We start from the raw sequence: 15833 nt of genomic DNA on the forward strand, positions 1-15833 counted from the left end.
ATTTTATTGAAATTATTCCTATATATTATCTTTTATCAGTATCGTTTCACAAATCTTCAGACTTTTATTTACAAACATCTCTTTCTAAAATATTTATTTATATTTCATGGTACAACCGAAAATGTCACGATGAGTGTTTGGTTAAAGTATAAGATCACGAAGAGGAAATTATACTTCAACTGACGATATACACTTGAAATAAGATGCCAAATTAAGTAATTTTCGAGGAACCAGAACATTAATAATTTAAAGAAAATCTTATGGTCACGAAACGGAAAAAACAACTTGAATGGTATTTAATTATATCTATGGAATGACATCTGGTTATAACCATAAGGCGGTTTGAACAGTACTAAACAAGGTAAGCTTGAAATTTGTGGACTATATCAGAAACGGTACCCACTTCACTAATGTAATTTCATTGATTTAGATACAACTAAATATCAATATTATAGATACAATAATTAACAAATATAAATTTTACCTTCTACGCAACATAAATTAGAGGACAACGGATTTTTTACGAATAAAGAACCAATCATTATATTATGTGTAATATAAAAACCGAAATGAATAGCTGTAATTATCATTTATAATAAACCATCAAAGTTCTCCTTCTTTGACACCCGCCAGTCTTGAACAAAACGAGATAAACTAGGCCAAACTACATTCAAAATACAATCATAAAACCTATATTGATAATGTAATGAAAAAAAAAAACCTGTATCCAAAACCCCATGCCCGAAAGACCGTCTACGGAGTCACACATTGGACAGTACAATATGAGATATGTTTATATGAGACAATCTTAAAATAAAGAGACGAAAAATGCCAAAGGGGTACTTAAACTCAAAAGTCGATAACAAGCTGGCAATGAAAAACGATCAAAAGATAAACAGTATACAAAACACAACAAAGAAGACTAAAGATTGAGTAACACGAATCCCACCATAAACTTGGAGGTGATCTCAGGCACTCCGGAAGGGTAAGTAGATCCTTCTCAACATGTTGCTAGGCAATGTTGCTTATGTAAGTACAAACCTAGTTATAAGTCTAATTCGAATGGTCATTTGAGGAAAAAGGACGGGATTGTACGACAATTGAAACATATCCGACCGCATCTGTGAAACAAATATTCCATAACGTTCAGCTAACTCGCGATGGCATCCGTATAAAAGGTATCAATGAAATAAATTAACCCTGTATTTTGTGTATCAGTACAGTTAGCAAACAAAATACAGTTCATAAATGGAAAAATGTATATAATAATAACATAAAATCCTAATTAAAAACGAATCCAGTTTAAAAAAAAAGAAAACTTAAAGAAACGATATATCAAACATTCTCAATTATATTAAACACTTTGAATTGTGAACATCATGGTGTTGCCTGTAAAAATAAGAAGATGTGGTATGATTGTCAATGAGACAACTCTCCACCAGACACCATATGACATAGAAGATAACAACTATAGGTCACCGTAAGGCCTTCAACAATGAGCAAAGGGCCCGAAAAGACAAATGTAAAAAAATCCAAACGAGAAAACTAACGGCCTGATTTATGTACAAAATAATGAACGAAAAACAAATATGATATACAGCAACAAACGACAACCAATGAATTACAGGCTCCTGATTTCGGACAGGCACATTCAGAATGTGGCGGGATTTAACATGGGACAGTGGTGTAACACTACAACTTTAGAGCAAACCATAAAAATCAGTTGAAAAGGGCTTAACTCATCAAATCGATACAAAGCAAAAAAAACATCTAACAAAAACACAGACCGGACGTTGCAGGGTGTTTATATATCCCCACAGCAAAAAAAGACACTAAAAGAGAGGCGAAGGATACAAAAGGGACATTCAAACTCATAAGTCGAATATAAACTGACAACGCCATGGCTAAAAAAGAAAAAGACAAACAGACAAACAACAGTACACAAACACAACATAGAAAACTAAAGACAAGATGCTTGATTTTTTTTATCGACAACTTATTTGTTACGATTTGAGAAGGTGTTTTTAACAGACAATCGGAATTCCAGTGGGAATCAATTATGCTCCTTGTTTTACCGATTATCATTGATTCATTTAAGACATACTTCATATAGGAGCTTCTTAAAAGAAGCTAGCTTTATCCGTTCCGCGATATAGATTATTTCCTCTCACTGAATAATTCAAAGTTTGATGACGATGTGTAATGCATTTATCCAATCGAACTTGAAATAAATGATACCACAGATACAGTTACTAATATTTTTAGCCACATATCCTGACCTTCATCTAGAAATTGACAATGAGGGTCGGTTAAGAACAACGCTTCACATAAAAGGGATAATTTTTAGCTTCCCAATTAGGATCTTTCCATTTCTTTGTATCAAAATTTTATCAGCGTCTGCATTTGGAGAATATATCTCCCATTTGAGAGGTTTAGCTAGCTATAAAACCAGGTTTAATCCACCATTTTCTACATAAGGAAATGCCTGTCCCAATTCAGGAATATGACAGTTGTTTTCCATTCGTTTGATGTGTTTGAGCTTTTGATTTTGCCATTTGATAGAGGACTACTTTCCATTTTGAATTTTCCTTGGAGTTCGATATTTTTGTTATTTTACTTTTTTTTTGATACCATGTTCCACAGCTTGAGTTTCCTATCATGATTTTCTTGATAAAGAGTTCAACTTGGTTACTTGTATCTATGATGAGTTCATTGGTGAAATTGAATTCATCTCCTCAGAAGTTTTACGGACGCCATTGGTTGACCGTTTTGGAGAATCTGTGTCATTGGTGAGCACACATATTGTCGTAACCACAACCCCGCCCTCTTGTCCTCAATTGTGACATCACAGAATGAGGCTTATCGGATTTGTACTTGCATGATCATAACGACGGGAGCAACATGTTGACCAGATTCTGCTTACCCTTCTGGAGCACCCGAGTTCATCCCCGGATTTTGGCGGATTCGTGTTGCTCGGTGTTTAGTTTTCTATGTTGGGAGTTCGTGTTGCTCGGTTTTTAGTTTTCTATGTTGTGTTTTGTTGTCTAGTCGTCATTTTGTCTGTTCATCGTTTTTCCTTTTTTGTCATGGCGTCGTCAGTTTTTCTTCGACTTATAAAGTTTGAATGTTCCCTTGGTATGTTCCGCCTTTTTTGGTTCAGTCCCCGGTTAGCCTTTGAAAGAATGATTGCTCGTAGGCGACTACGTTTCTTTCGTGGTAGAAACGGTTTTAACCTCTGGCATGGGTATCGTTTGAAGTGAGATATTGTTGACGATCTAAGTTAATGAGATCATGCTGGATCTTGAATAAATTGTGTATAATCTGTTTGTTTTCCTCTTTTCTTCTAGGCTTTCCCTTTTCAATGATTTTTTTTTCAAAATTTCTGACACACCATGGTGTTCATTCCGAGTTGTGCACAATTTGCTGCTCTTGACTACTATAGTATTCCTGTTCTAATGACCTGATGTTAAGTTGGTTTGTTTTGTCTCATACTGTGTATGAATATTCAAATGTAGGTCTTTCCATGTATGAGTATGCTGCAGCCTATAAAGGTTTTGTGCAAAGGAGTAGGGGCAATAAGGCCCTTATTTGGCTAAAATATAAGTGCAAATTTAAAGGTTATCAAACATATTCTTAAGTTTGTTCTTACTACACTAAGGTATAAGGCATATAGAAAATATTTTTTTTTACACATTTAACGAGTTATCATGGCAACAAAACATGACGAAGTTTGTATATTTTGTAAAAGTTCTTGATTTTCCTTATTTTACATCAACTTTAAAGTACATATTAGATTGGCAAAGTATGTGAAACAACTTTATATTTTGTGAGATTGTGTCATCAGTTATAACAAAGCTTCTCTTAAATTATTTTTGTTGTTTCTTGCCTGCACACTGTTTCCACAATGAACATAACGAGGAAAAATTGCATAAATTCTGCAGTTTTCTTCGTTTTCATGAAAACGGTGCAGTTTATGACGTAATCATGACGTCATTAAACCAAAAAGTTTATGTAATTAATTTATATTTCTTGACTTTTTGCATATCCAAACATTTTGTGCAAATTTGAAATTGTTTTCAAAAACTTTATTTTCTTGGACCAAAACATGGCCTTAATGTTGTTTCGGTTGACAATTCATTCATTTTTAACCCACAATCATGTGTGCTTGTATTCAATTCAATACAGATAATGTTGAGGCAATTGAACATCATGTATTTCAGAATGTATTTATAATTTAAGATTTAACAGCGATACAAATTCGAATCAATCAAGAATGTGTAGAGGATTATTGTTATTCAGCTTATTAGTATGTGCTTGTTATGCCACTCTTCCAAGAAGTGTTGTCAGAACATTAAGTGTGTCAAACGGTGGCCGCTGTGGTGAATGGCAAGAACCAAGTTTTTGTCCAGATGGACAATTTGCTAGTGGTTATAGATTAAAGGTAAACTATCATATTTAACAGTGCTGTTTAATAAGAAAGGTAAACATTTGTTAATTCTGATGTTTCCTCATCATGTTTTATGTACATACTTGAGAAAACTTCATTTGACGAAAAGATGTACAATTTTGGAAAAAGTTTAATACTATCCATGCAATGTAAAAGATATCTGGGTTTGGCTTGACACTTTTCTTATTTTCAAAAGTTAGTTTAGGTTGATGACCCAAATTTTTCAATATAACAGAACTATAAACAACTGCCATACAAGTTGGAGGTTTAGCTAGCTATTAAACTAGGTTTAACCTATCATTTTCCTCTGAAAATGCCTGTACCAAGACAGGAATATGACAGTTGTTTTTAACTTGTTCTGTTGATTTATAGCGTTTAATTTTGTCAGTTTTTATGGACTTCCCCCTTTTTTGAATATGCCTTGGAGTTCAGTATTTTTTGTTATACTCTTTTAGAGCACCGCTGGAACGTCTTACAATGTAGATATCTTCTTTTTTTTCACCGTGAAAGCACTTGTTAATGAGAGGCAAAAGATACCAAAGGGATATTCAAACTCATAAGTCGAAAACAAACTGGCAGTGCCATGGCAGAAAAAAGAAAAAACGATCTGACTACAAACAACAGTATACAGAACACAATATAGAAATCTAAAGACTGAGCAAGATGAATCCCAGCTAAACCTGGGGGCGGACACATGTTATCTGGAAGGGCAAGCAGATACTGCTTCATATGGGGCACTCGTCGTGTTGCTCATGTAAGTACAAGTCTAATTTGGTAGGTCACATTCGGGGAAAAGAGTAAAATGTCATTTGAATACTTTTTTCATGATCAAATGATACTTGAACCTCTATGCACTCGGAGGGTTTTGATGTAGAAAAAAAAGCGAACTTCTTGGTCTTTGCGAAATGATCCTATGTCAGTTATAGTATATCAATTGTAAATGTTTGACCGCTCGGCGTATTAGCAAAGGTATTTTTAAACAATGCATTACTAATCTTTTACAGTCAAAATAAAGATACAGCTGCAATTTGTGTTGTAATAATATTTGCTAATGATAATTAGAAATGGAAAAGGATATCAGTTTTGCCAACACAGATTATAAACCATTATAGATATAGACAGGAGACTAGTATGTCTATTCTTTGTTGAACCAGATTAACAATAACGAGTCACACGCAAGGAAAGGATCTGAAGAAAAACTATAAATACATATCGTCATCATCATAATAAACTACGCAAAAATAATATGGACATTAATAATAATAATGATAATAATAACATTAATAAGACTGAGATAATATTTATTGCAATGTTGATACAGATTGAACCAAGAAGAGGATCATATTTCTGGCAAGACGATAGTTCCCTGAATGGTATAGAATTATTGTGTAGTACCAGATTTACTACCTCCGATGACAGATTTACCGTATCATCTGGGTATGGTCCTTGGGGAGATTGGAAAGGATTGATTACCTGTGATAGCAAAAGACAGTTCTTAACCTCCTTCTCTCTCCAAGTTGAAGATTACCAGGAATTTTATTCCAAAAATAAGATGCATTACAACTATTATTTCTAATATGAATGTAAGCTTTGATAAGAAAAATTAAAAGGAAAAACTCTAATGACTTTTCAGAATATTTTTCAAATGTGCATGTGTACTTTAAGAAAACGGAGGGAGAATGTGACAATGTGATAATGAAACAAAGTACTGTAAGTCATGGAAAAAACATTCACAAAGTTAAAAAAGCAACTAATAGACAAACAGCAAATAAAAAACACTATCCAGAAAGAAAAAAGATATTGAGCAACAGGAACCAAACAAAAATCCGATGGTGAATTTTGGTCCTGTGGAAAGGTAAGCAACTCCAGTTCCACTAGTGGTATCCGTCGTGTTGCTTATTCGGTGATAAGTCGCATTCAGTAATGTTACAATCCAAGAAAAAAGGACAAGATTATTAGAATTATGGAATGCATTTAGATAGCAGGAATTTGGAAAGTTATATTCTTGATTCTAATCTGTTATCTTAAGTAAAATCTCGTCCATTATTTTCTATACGAATAAGATAAAAAAAAAACATACAAAATTGAAAGTACGAGAAGACAACAATTCAATAGTAGTACATTTCTGAAGATTTTGATCAGTTAAATTATTTTCTTTTACAAGAAAGTCCACGTTCATTTGTCTTATAATAAAACTTGGCCATTCAAGTATAAAAAAATGAAAATAACACAAATACCAAGCTCCACGGAAAATCCAAAACGGAAAGTCCTTTATCAAATAGTGAAAAGCTCAAACACATCAAACGAATGGAAATCAACTGCCGTATTTCTGACTTGGTACAACATATTCAACTTTTGTTTTAAATTTGTATCATATGACTTTAATGGAATGCAAATGTGTCTTTTAATTTCACACTACAGTAAATCTATCGTAAGAAAAGAATGTTTGAAGAATTAGCGAACTTTTTTTTCTATAAAAAAAAGATGCATAAAGCAATAAAAAAAAAACTCGTTTTCTTTCAAAAATGAGGGCTCTGCTATTAGTCGTTTTAACCTTTTTTTAAAACACATTTCATTGATATGCCGTTGTTAATAATGAACAGGAAACAATATAATCAAGACGGAATATGTAAAAAATAATGCATTAGCGGATTCAGAGGGAAGGTACTGGTGATATAATCAAGACGAAATATGTAAAAAATAATACATTAGCGGATTCAAAGGGAAGGTACTGGTAATATAATCAAGACGTAATATGTAAACAATAAGGCATTAGCGGATTCAGAGGGAAGGTACTGGTAATATAATCAAGACGAAATATGTAAAAAAATAAGGCATTAGCGGATTCAGAGGGAAGGTACTGGTAATATAATCAAGACGTAATATGTAAACAATAATGCATTAGCGGATTCAGAGGGAAGGTACTGGTAATATAATCAAGACGTAATATGTTAACAATAATGCATTAGCGGATTCAGAGGGAAGGTACTGGTAATATAATCAAGACGAAATATGTAAAAAATAATGCATTAGCGGATTCAGAGGGAAGGTACTGGTAATATAATCAAGACGCAATATGTAAACAATAATGCATTAGCGGATTCAGAGGGAAGGTTCTGTTAATATAATCAAGACGTGATATGTAAACAATAATGCATTAGCGGATTCAGGGGGAAGGTGATGGTAATTACCCTTCTATTTAGGGATACTGTTTGTTAAAATCAAGTAAATTGAATCCGGAAACATTTTACTTCAAAATTTCACCGATCCAAAGAAGAATCTCCAAATCCTAGCTTCCTTGCTTTTAAAAGTTACTAGACTATGCCATGATGTAAATTTTTTTTTTTTTTAAATACTTTGTATGTGTAGATTCATATTTGCAAAGGGTTTAGTATCATTGAACATAGTTCAAAGCTATGAACGATATTGCTACTATTTCTAATTTACGCACGAAAACTGAATTATTGTCAAGAATAAACAATATTTAACGAAATATTGAGAGGTTTTTTTTTTACATTTAAGACCGGGTGGGGACAAACTGAGTTTTACCTCATTGTTTTTGGAAGGGAAAGGTTGTGACATGCGGACGATAAAATATGAGTTTGAACAATTTATTGCACGAACATATTTACTTAAAATCTTGTTTATATTTTGGTTATTTTTCTGTCATTTATTACGGTCTTATTTACCTTTTAAAACATCACCGAGATCTTGTATTCATATTTCATAATGTTGTCTCAACGTAAACACATAATTATGTATTTTAACAGATAGAATGTGCACGGGCTTAATCCAGAACTATTTGAGAGGATAAGTTGATTAAATATATAGCCGTCAAAACAATTAAGATCCTTTGTTATAAAATTCGAAAATTTACAACACAGGAATTTTGCACAAAATAATATAAATTTAGTTTACACATGTATATAAGCTAGAATTGCAACAGGATACTCAAGCCCTATTGTGTTCGCAATCAGCCCGCTGACGCAGAAAAACTTTCGATCGTCAAGTATGTATTTTCTTTTTCACAGGTGTCCTTGGGCGGGGCTTGAAATTTTATTTGAGGTCGAATGTTTGAAAAGTGATCCATGACAACGATCGTTCCTTTATGAGTTGATCTGATAAAGTTTGTTTGGCTGATTATGTTGTTGGGCCTTTCGTTAAACTTGGCCGAAGTTTGAAAAAAAACTTAAAATAAATAAATAAAAATATAAAACAATGTATTATGATACTAATAAGGTACAATTGTATAATTTAAGATAATGGCATTTTCTGTACCTACCTTTTTATAACTACTTTTACTTCCCACACGGTGATTTAAAAACTGTATTTTAGTTGAAATACGATGTATTAATATTTTAAGCGCTAAACACTTATATTTTCAGGGAAATGGAGATGACACTGCAGCCAACTATGTAACATTTATTTGTCATGAGTTTATCCATCATCGCCTCTTTTACCATTATCGCGTCATTGGTGGAAGAGGTTTTTGGGGTGTTTACGGGGCTTGGAGTCAGAGTTGTCCAGCAGGAAGTGCTATATGTGGCCTGAGAACTAAGCTGGAGAGTCCTCAAGGCAATGGGGATGACACAGCGTTAAATGATGTTGAGTTCTATTGTTGTGGAAGTGATTAACATTTCTTTGTACACTACGCTTAACATTTACTTATTGTAACCTGCTGCAAATATATAGCAGTTTTACTTTAATTACAACAGTTTTGTAAAGAACACAATATGTTATCCCAACATATATATGTTTTTGTTGTTTTTAAGGCAACTGTAGTATTTTGATGTTCAAATCTCATTATTCAATTACGATCCTGGTAACAAACAAAAACTAAGGGAATTGTATTAACTACGCAAAGAGCAAGACCGGCTGCGTCGACAGGATTAACTACGAAAGATGCAAGACCGGCTGCGTCGACAGGATTAACTACGCAAGAAGCAAGACCGGCTGCGTCGACTGGATAAACCAAACAATGCTATTGATTAAAGGAGTTAAATTCATCTGTTGAAAAATTGTCTTCATCAGTTGATATTTAAGTAAACTGCTTTTGCGAAAATTACATTTCAGTTCCTTTAAATTATAAATGCAGTTCTTATTCATTGGTCGATTACACTCACAGGAAATCTGCCAAAACTTGAGTTGTGTCACACATTATAAAAAGTAAAATGTGACATATGGCTAATAATCTTGCTGAATTGATTGATATTTATGATGTAATTGAAGTTTATTTGATAGGTTGATGACAAATCTAATTAAATGAAGTTAAATTTAAACATCAATTATTTATTCCAAAATTGTTAGGGTCTCGGTGGCCGAGTGGTCTAAGTAGTTAATCTGCTGTATCACTACCCAGCCAACTCTGAGGTTACGAGTTTGAACCCCGTACGTGGCAGGTGCGCTAGACTTCAATCTTAATTGAAAAGGATTGTCAATTTTCCTGTCGAAAGTTGGTGGTTCCTTCTGGGAACTCTGGTTTCCTCCATCAATAAAGGCTGGCATCAAACAATAGCTTATTGTGCTTAAATTGGCGTTAAACGCCAATCAATCCATCGGTCTATCCAAATTTGTAAAAAAAATATTGTTAGCAATCAAAGGTCTTCAACAATGAGCAAAACGCATACTGCATAGCAAGCTATAAAAAGCCACACAATAACAAAATGTAAAACATTTTAAACGAGTAAACCAACGGTTTGATATATGTTAAAAAAAACCCAACTAAATACACATATGATATACAGCACTTAATTACAGGCTCCTGACGTGGGACAGGCACATACAGAATGTGACGGAATTAAACAAGTGTGCGGATGCTCAATCATCCCCCTACATGGGGACAGTAGTCAAACAGCAAAACATAAGAACAAACTATCGAAATTAGTTTAAAGGGGCTTGACTCGTCAGATCGAAATGAAGCACAAAATCAATTAACAAAAACACCGAAAATAACATACAGTACCAGTCTGAATGGTAGTTCCAACCCAAAAAGAACTGATGAACAAATCATGTATCAAAGACAGAAAATCAATCATGTGACTGTCATACAAGTGAGAGGTTTAGCTAGCTATAAAACCAGGTTTAATCCACCATTTTCTACATATGAAAATGCCCGTACCAAGTCAAGAATATGACAGTTGTTTTCCATTCGTTTGATGTGTTTGAGCTTTTGATTTTGTCATTTTGATAACGGACTTTCCGTTTTCGGTATTTTTGTTATTTTACTTTCTTCAGTAGGTTTAGGTGTAAAAACGTCATAAAAAGTCTAGGAAAAAACATGACATTGTACAATGTCAAATTATAAGCATCAACAGGATGTAGAGCCGTAAGCGTTGGTAACTGTATAGCAATACATATCAAGTTATGTTAAGATTAATTGAAAAGAAAATCTATACCGATGAAAACAATATTCAAAGATCTTATTTCAATGTATAATTGATAAGCATTTACATGAATCTTATCTAAATTTACGGCGTCTAAAACAACATCACCGCAAACCCTAGGATGTGATATCACGTATATAATACGTTTTACTTTCATACCAAACTTCCAAACCAAATCGTTGTATCTATAAAAGAATGTAATAAAGGTTTAAAGTAATTTGGGGTAACGAAATCCTTGACTTGATATTTTACCAATGATGCACATATTACATTCATGGAAATCTATAACGACATTACAGACTCCAGCAAAGTGAATAGGAATAAATAAACTCCGTATGATAAAAACAAACGAAACATCACTGTCCAAAAGAGGAAAATTAACATTAGGGAACGGAAAATCGTCCATTTTTCATAAATTTTAGAATTGAGTTTCCTATTTGAAACTGAAATATCTAAATCTAGGACAGGACAGCATTAATATTATTCAAGATACGTTTTTTTGGGGGTAAATTCGGTTGTATATTTAGACGAACAACGAACAAATATTACCAAGGTAACGGTAGGTGCTGTTGAATTTATCATTTGAATGAAATTATGAAGGAGGAACCGGAGTGCCCAGAGATCCATCGACCTTCGGTAGCAAAACAGATAATCCTAGTCAGTCAATTGAGATTGCCACCTGCGGGATTCGAACTCAAAACCTCAGTGTTGATAGACTAGTGATACAGTAGTTCGACTACTTAGACCATTCGGCCACCGAGCCCCCTGTCTGCTATTGAAGGGCTACACTAATTACCAATATGAATACCTGCAACCTGTCTATAAACATGGCCAAAACGTATATAGACGTTGCCGAGGAGAAAATCTAAAGCTTTAATCATGTCATTACACTTCCAGTAAGCATATCTTTTTCATTACAGAAAATTATATGAGTTTCAGCAAATAATTTTGTAATCAGATTTTCCAAAGAACCATTTAATCAAATAGGAAAACCGTTGTTTTGATAAGATTGTGTAGAAGATTAGTGTAGAGGGTAGAAAATTTCAAAACTGTCAATCGAATTTAAAGAACCACCAAAAGCACGATATTTTCTAAAACATCAAAAGGATTTTTGACCTCCAGAAATTATTAATACCATTATTTTCATATGCCTTGCTACAGAAGGTAATGATAAGTTTTTAGATAGTAGTAAGGGAGCTAGTTAAAAGCAGCAAAACATTAGTTTGTAGAACATTTAAAAGAGGCCGAGATGAAAGGATTTTGACAGTTTTTTTGTGTGGTTTAGGTAGCCAATATTTAGTGAAAATGTTCAGATCATGCATTAAGCTGAAATGTGGCATTAATATGATTGTTTTCTTGATTCTATGTGGATCGCACGGACCTGAATGTGGAAGAATTGATAATTTCATTCTTTAAAACTTCCGTGTACACTACCAGGAATTTACATAGCATTTACATGTACTTTTAATGCCACTACATATACAGTACTGATAACAAATATCATCAATCAGTACATTTCTTACCCATATTGTTTCAGTACATTTATTAATATGCATGTTTTTAGTAATGTTGAAAAAAAGTTGTTTTCAGTACTGAAAATTTTAGTCATTTTTCAGTACTGAAAGTTTTAGTCATTTTTTAGTACTGAAAATTTTAGTCATTTTACTGTAAGGAAAATTTCAGTCATATTTAGGTACTGTAAATTTCAGTCATTTTGAAGTACTGAAAATTTTAGTCATATCCAAGACCTAATTAAAAAGTTCTCTGTTATGCTATCACAAATATTATTAGATGGTTTGGGAAAAATACAAGTATTTTCTTTTAGAAACTCCATTGCTGTAATTCTTCTTACATTTCAACCCGTAAAGGCATTGGACCATACTTAAAATTGGACCTGACATCATAACTTACATGTACATAGGTTTAAAAACTGGTGCTCAGGATATAAAATTATATCATATTTGGTGAGTTACAATATCAACAATAACAAAGCAAGAAGAAATTGGTATATTTTGAAAAATTTCTTTTATTCCCTTGCTTTGCTTCAACTTTGATATGCGTACTGTTTTTGTACATTAAACTGGATTGACAATTAAAACTTTAACAACTTTATATTTGACGGAATTATGTAAATAGTATAAGCAAAGAAAGCTTCTCTAAAAATGTTGCTTGTTATCTTACTGCAGACAATGTTCCAAAGAAACATAAAAGGAAAACTGCAAAAAGAATGCACTTTTTTCGTTTTTGTGAAATATGTGCATATTATCATGTAATTATGACATCATAACATTATATATGTTGTCAAATGCATTTGTGTTTCTTGATTTTATATATTTCTCTTATATCATGCCCAAATTTGAAGTACATGTACTCCCGGAAACTACCATTTTCTTGGGTCTTATATGGATGGACCTTCATTCCAAACAATTTTCTTTTCCTTCATGTCCCATGAAAAAATAATGTTAAACACAGAATAAACAGATATTTCAGTGATTACTTTTCATAGAAAAAAGATGGTGTTATGTACATGTAAGCAACAATCTTAAAATCTTAAAATATTACTGTCATTTTAGATAAAATGTTTAACGTCACAAAACAAAAGCGATGTGTGTATGATTGACGTCAATAGGTTAGGTGTAGCCGGATCTCAAATAGTGATTAGGGACGGACGACCATTGATTCTGAAAGTGGGTGGGTGCTGGCAGGTTTTGATAATAAATATTTTGGTACCCATTTAGTTGGAAATAAACTTCATAATATATATTCTGACCCAAAATAATGAAAACGTATTAAGTTTTTTCACTCGCACTGTTCGCCAAATGTACAAAGCATGTACATATATACAACACATGAATACTGTCGGTAGCAGATGACCATGAAAAAATATATAATTTTGGGCTTAAAATCATAAAAAAAAGTCAGATTTACTTTAGCTTTTGTGATAATTATGTTCCTTCATAGCATTTCTTCTTTTTACTGCTCTAAATATAATTATTGTTATGTTAATTTGAGGAGAAGCATGTTGTTTAAGGTTTAAGAAAAGTATTAAAGAAGGAAAAAAAACAAAAAACTTTGATTTTATTGAATTAATTTTTCACTTTTATAAATGTTACATATTTGTATTGTTTATTGTATATTTGTGTTATTTGAAGCAGTCTGATTGTTTGGATTTTACACTTGTAAATATTTGACATCTTATATCATAGGACCCATGATCACCCCCACCCCCCCCTTTTTTTTGCTATTCTATTATATTTTATAAAAACACCAATCTCGAATTGAATTAATGAATTACAAAGATTATAAATAACGTCAATCAATCAGTTTCTACTGTGACGTAATGACATAAGCATTGTGACATAGGAAATATACGGGGAGGTGCACAAATTCTAAAGCCGTCTATATCCTCTTGACTTGTACACAGGGGGTGTCGCAACCTACAAATTTGAGTACAGACGTCCAGCTGGGGAATATATTTAATATTTAATAAGAAAATCACAACCCATTTATAAATATTTCTCAACTATAATGATGGAAATCTGATTTCAATGAGACGTTAACCAAAGGGGATCTCTGATGATAAAAAGATCAAAACACAGTTTTTACAGACATCTTAACAAAAGAGAAACATGTATGACCCATTGACATATATAAATTTCTACCAATTGATAAATTACCTCCTTGAATTTGCACCCCATTGATATATTTGACATTTAAAAAAAGTGACCCATAGCAGCTGTAGCTCTGTGTTAGTCCAAATAATTATGACGTCTTGAAATTATGGAACGCCACAGCTGTCTTATGTGGAACTCTGATATTACTTTATGTTGTTTTATTATTACTTGATGATATTTAGTCTTTACTTAATATGGTTTTGACATTACGTAATGATGTTTTGATATAACTCAATATGGAATAGTCGTTACTTAATGATATTTCGATATTACAAGATATGGTTTCGTATTGACTTGATATAGTTTTGTCATTACTCAATATGGTTTTGTCATTACTCGATGTGGTTTCACCATTATTTAATGTGGTTGTGTCATTAGTCAATGTGGTTTTAACATTACTTGATGTGAATGTGACTTAACGTTATGTAGTTGTTTCATTACATGATGTGGTTTTGTTATTTTGTAATGATGATTTGCCTATTCTTTATATGGTTTTAACATTACGTAATGATGTTTCAAAATTTGACGATTTTACACTACATGATGTGTTTGTTTCATTATTTGATGTGGCCATGTCATTCTTTGATGTGGTTATCCCATAACTTAATGAGGTAAAATCACGTGACCAATTCTGAAAAAAAATATGTTCTACTTTGGGATATCCCCAAACCACTTGGTCTTGTTGTTTTTATCCTAAGTTCTCAAACGGAAGCAGTATTTTTGTAATAAATTTGTAAAATATTCCACGGAACCCTGTGTCTTGCCTTATATTGCTGCTGTAAGTGTAAAAAACGTCATGTCGATCGGCTGTACATTTATCTATACATTTATCGGTAAAAACAAAATAAAAAAAAAAATGTTTTTCTGTAGATGCTTTTTTTCTTGAAATTGAGGAATAACTCCTATACAAGTTTTAAAACACTTCATGGAGGTTTACAAATTTATCATGTCAAAACAGTTTAATTCGGTTTTATTTAACTAAAACAAAACTGTATGGTTTTCAACAATAAGCAAAACATATACCCTATAGTAAGCTATAAAAGGTCCCGAAATGAAAAATGTAAAAAACTAGAAACCTAACGATCTATAGATAGATAGATAGATACTTTATTCTCTAAAAACTAATTACAAGTTTACAGAGAAACATACAATATAAATAAAGATACAATAGTTGAGGTAAACAAATACAGTATGATATTTTAAAAGTACAAAATTATGATGGCATACATGTTTAGTAACATGTATAATGAAAGGTTAAACTCAAAAGAAATTAAAAAATAATGGAGATGGAGACACCGACGCCACTATCGACGACGAAATATAGGTTTG

The 15833-nt window shown here is 32.5% G+C and overlaps 1 long non-coding RNA gene across 5 annotated transcripts; it reads left to right on the forward strand.

Annotated features, from left to right (window-relative positions):
* The first annotated feature begins 223 nt into the window (after window positions 1-223).
* Window positions 224-9726, forward strand: LOC127726934 (uncharacterized). 5 transcript variants are annotated; one of them, XR_007993706.1, is made up of 4 exons: window positions 224-361; window positions 4240-4441; window positions 5769-7368; window positions 7433-9726. It is a non-coding gene; the product is annotated as an uncharacterized LOC127726934 (long non-coding RNA). The 5 variants fall into 5 exon arrangements; XR_007993705.1 differs by having other exon boundaries at window positions 225-361; window positions 5769-7111; window positions 7176-9726; XR_007993707.1 differs by having other exon boundaries at window positions 225-361; window positions 5769-7111; window positions 7240-9726.
* Window positions 9727-15833: the final 6107 nt, after the last annotated feature.

The sequence above is a fragment of the Mytilus californianus genome, unplaced genomic scaffold (assembly GCF_021869535.1).
Source record: "Mytilus californianus isolate M0D057914Y unplaced genomic scaffold, xbMytCali1.0.p SCAF_19, whole genome shotgun sequence".
NCBI classification, from domain to species: Eukaryota; Metazoa; Mollusca; class Bivalvia; order Mytilida; family Mytilidae; genus Mytilus; species Mytilus californianus.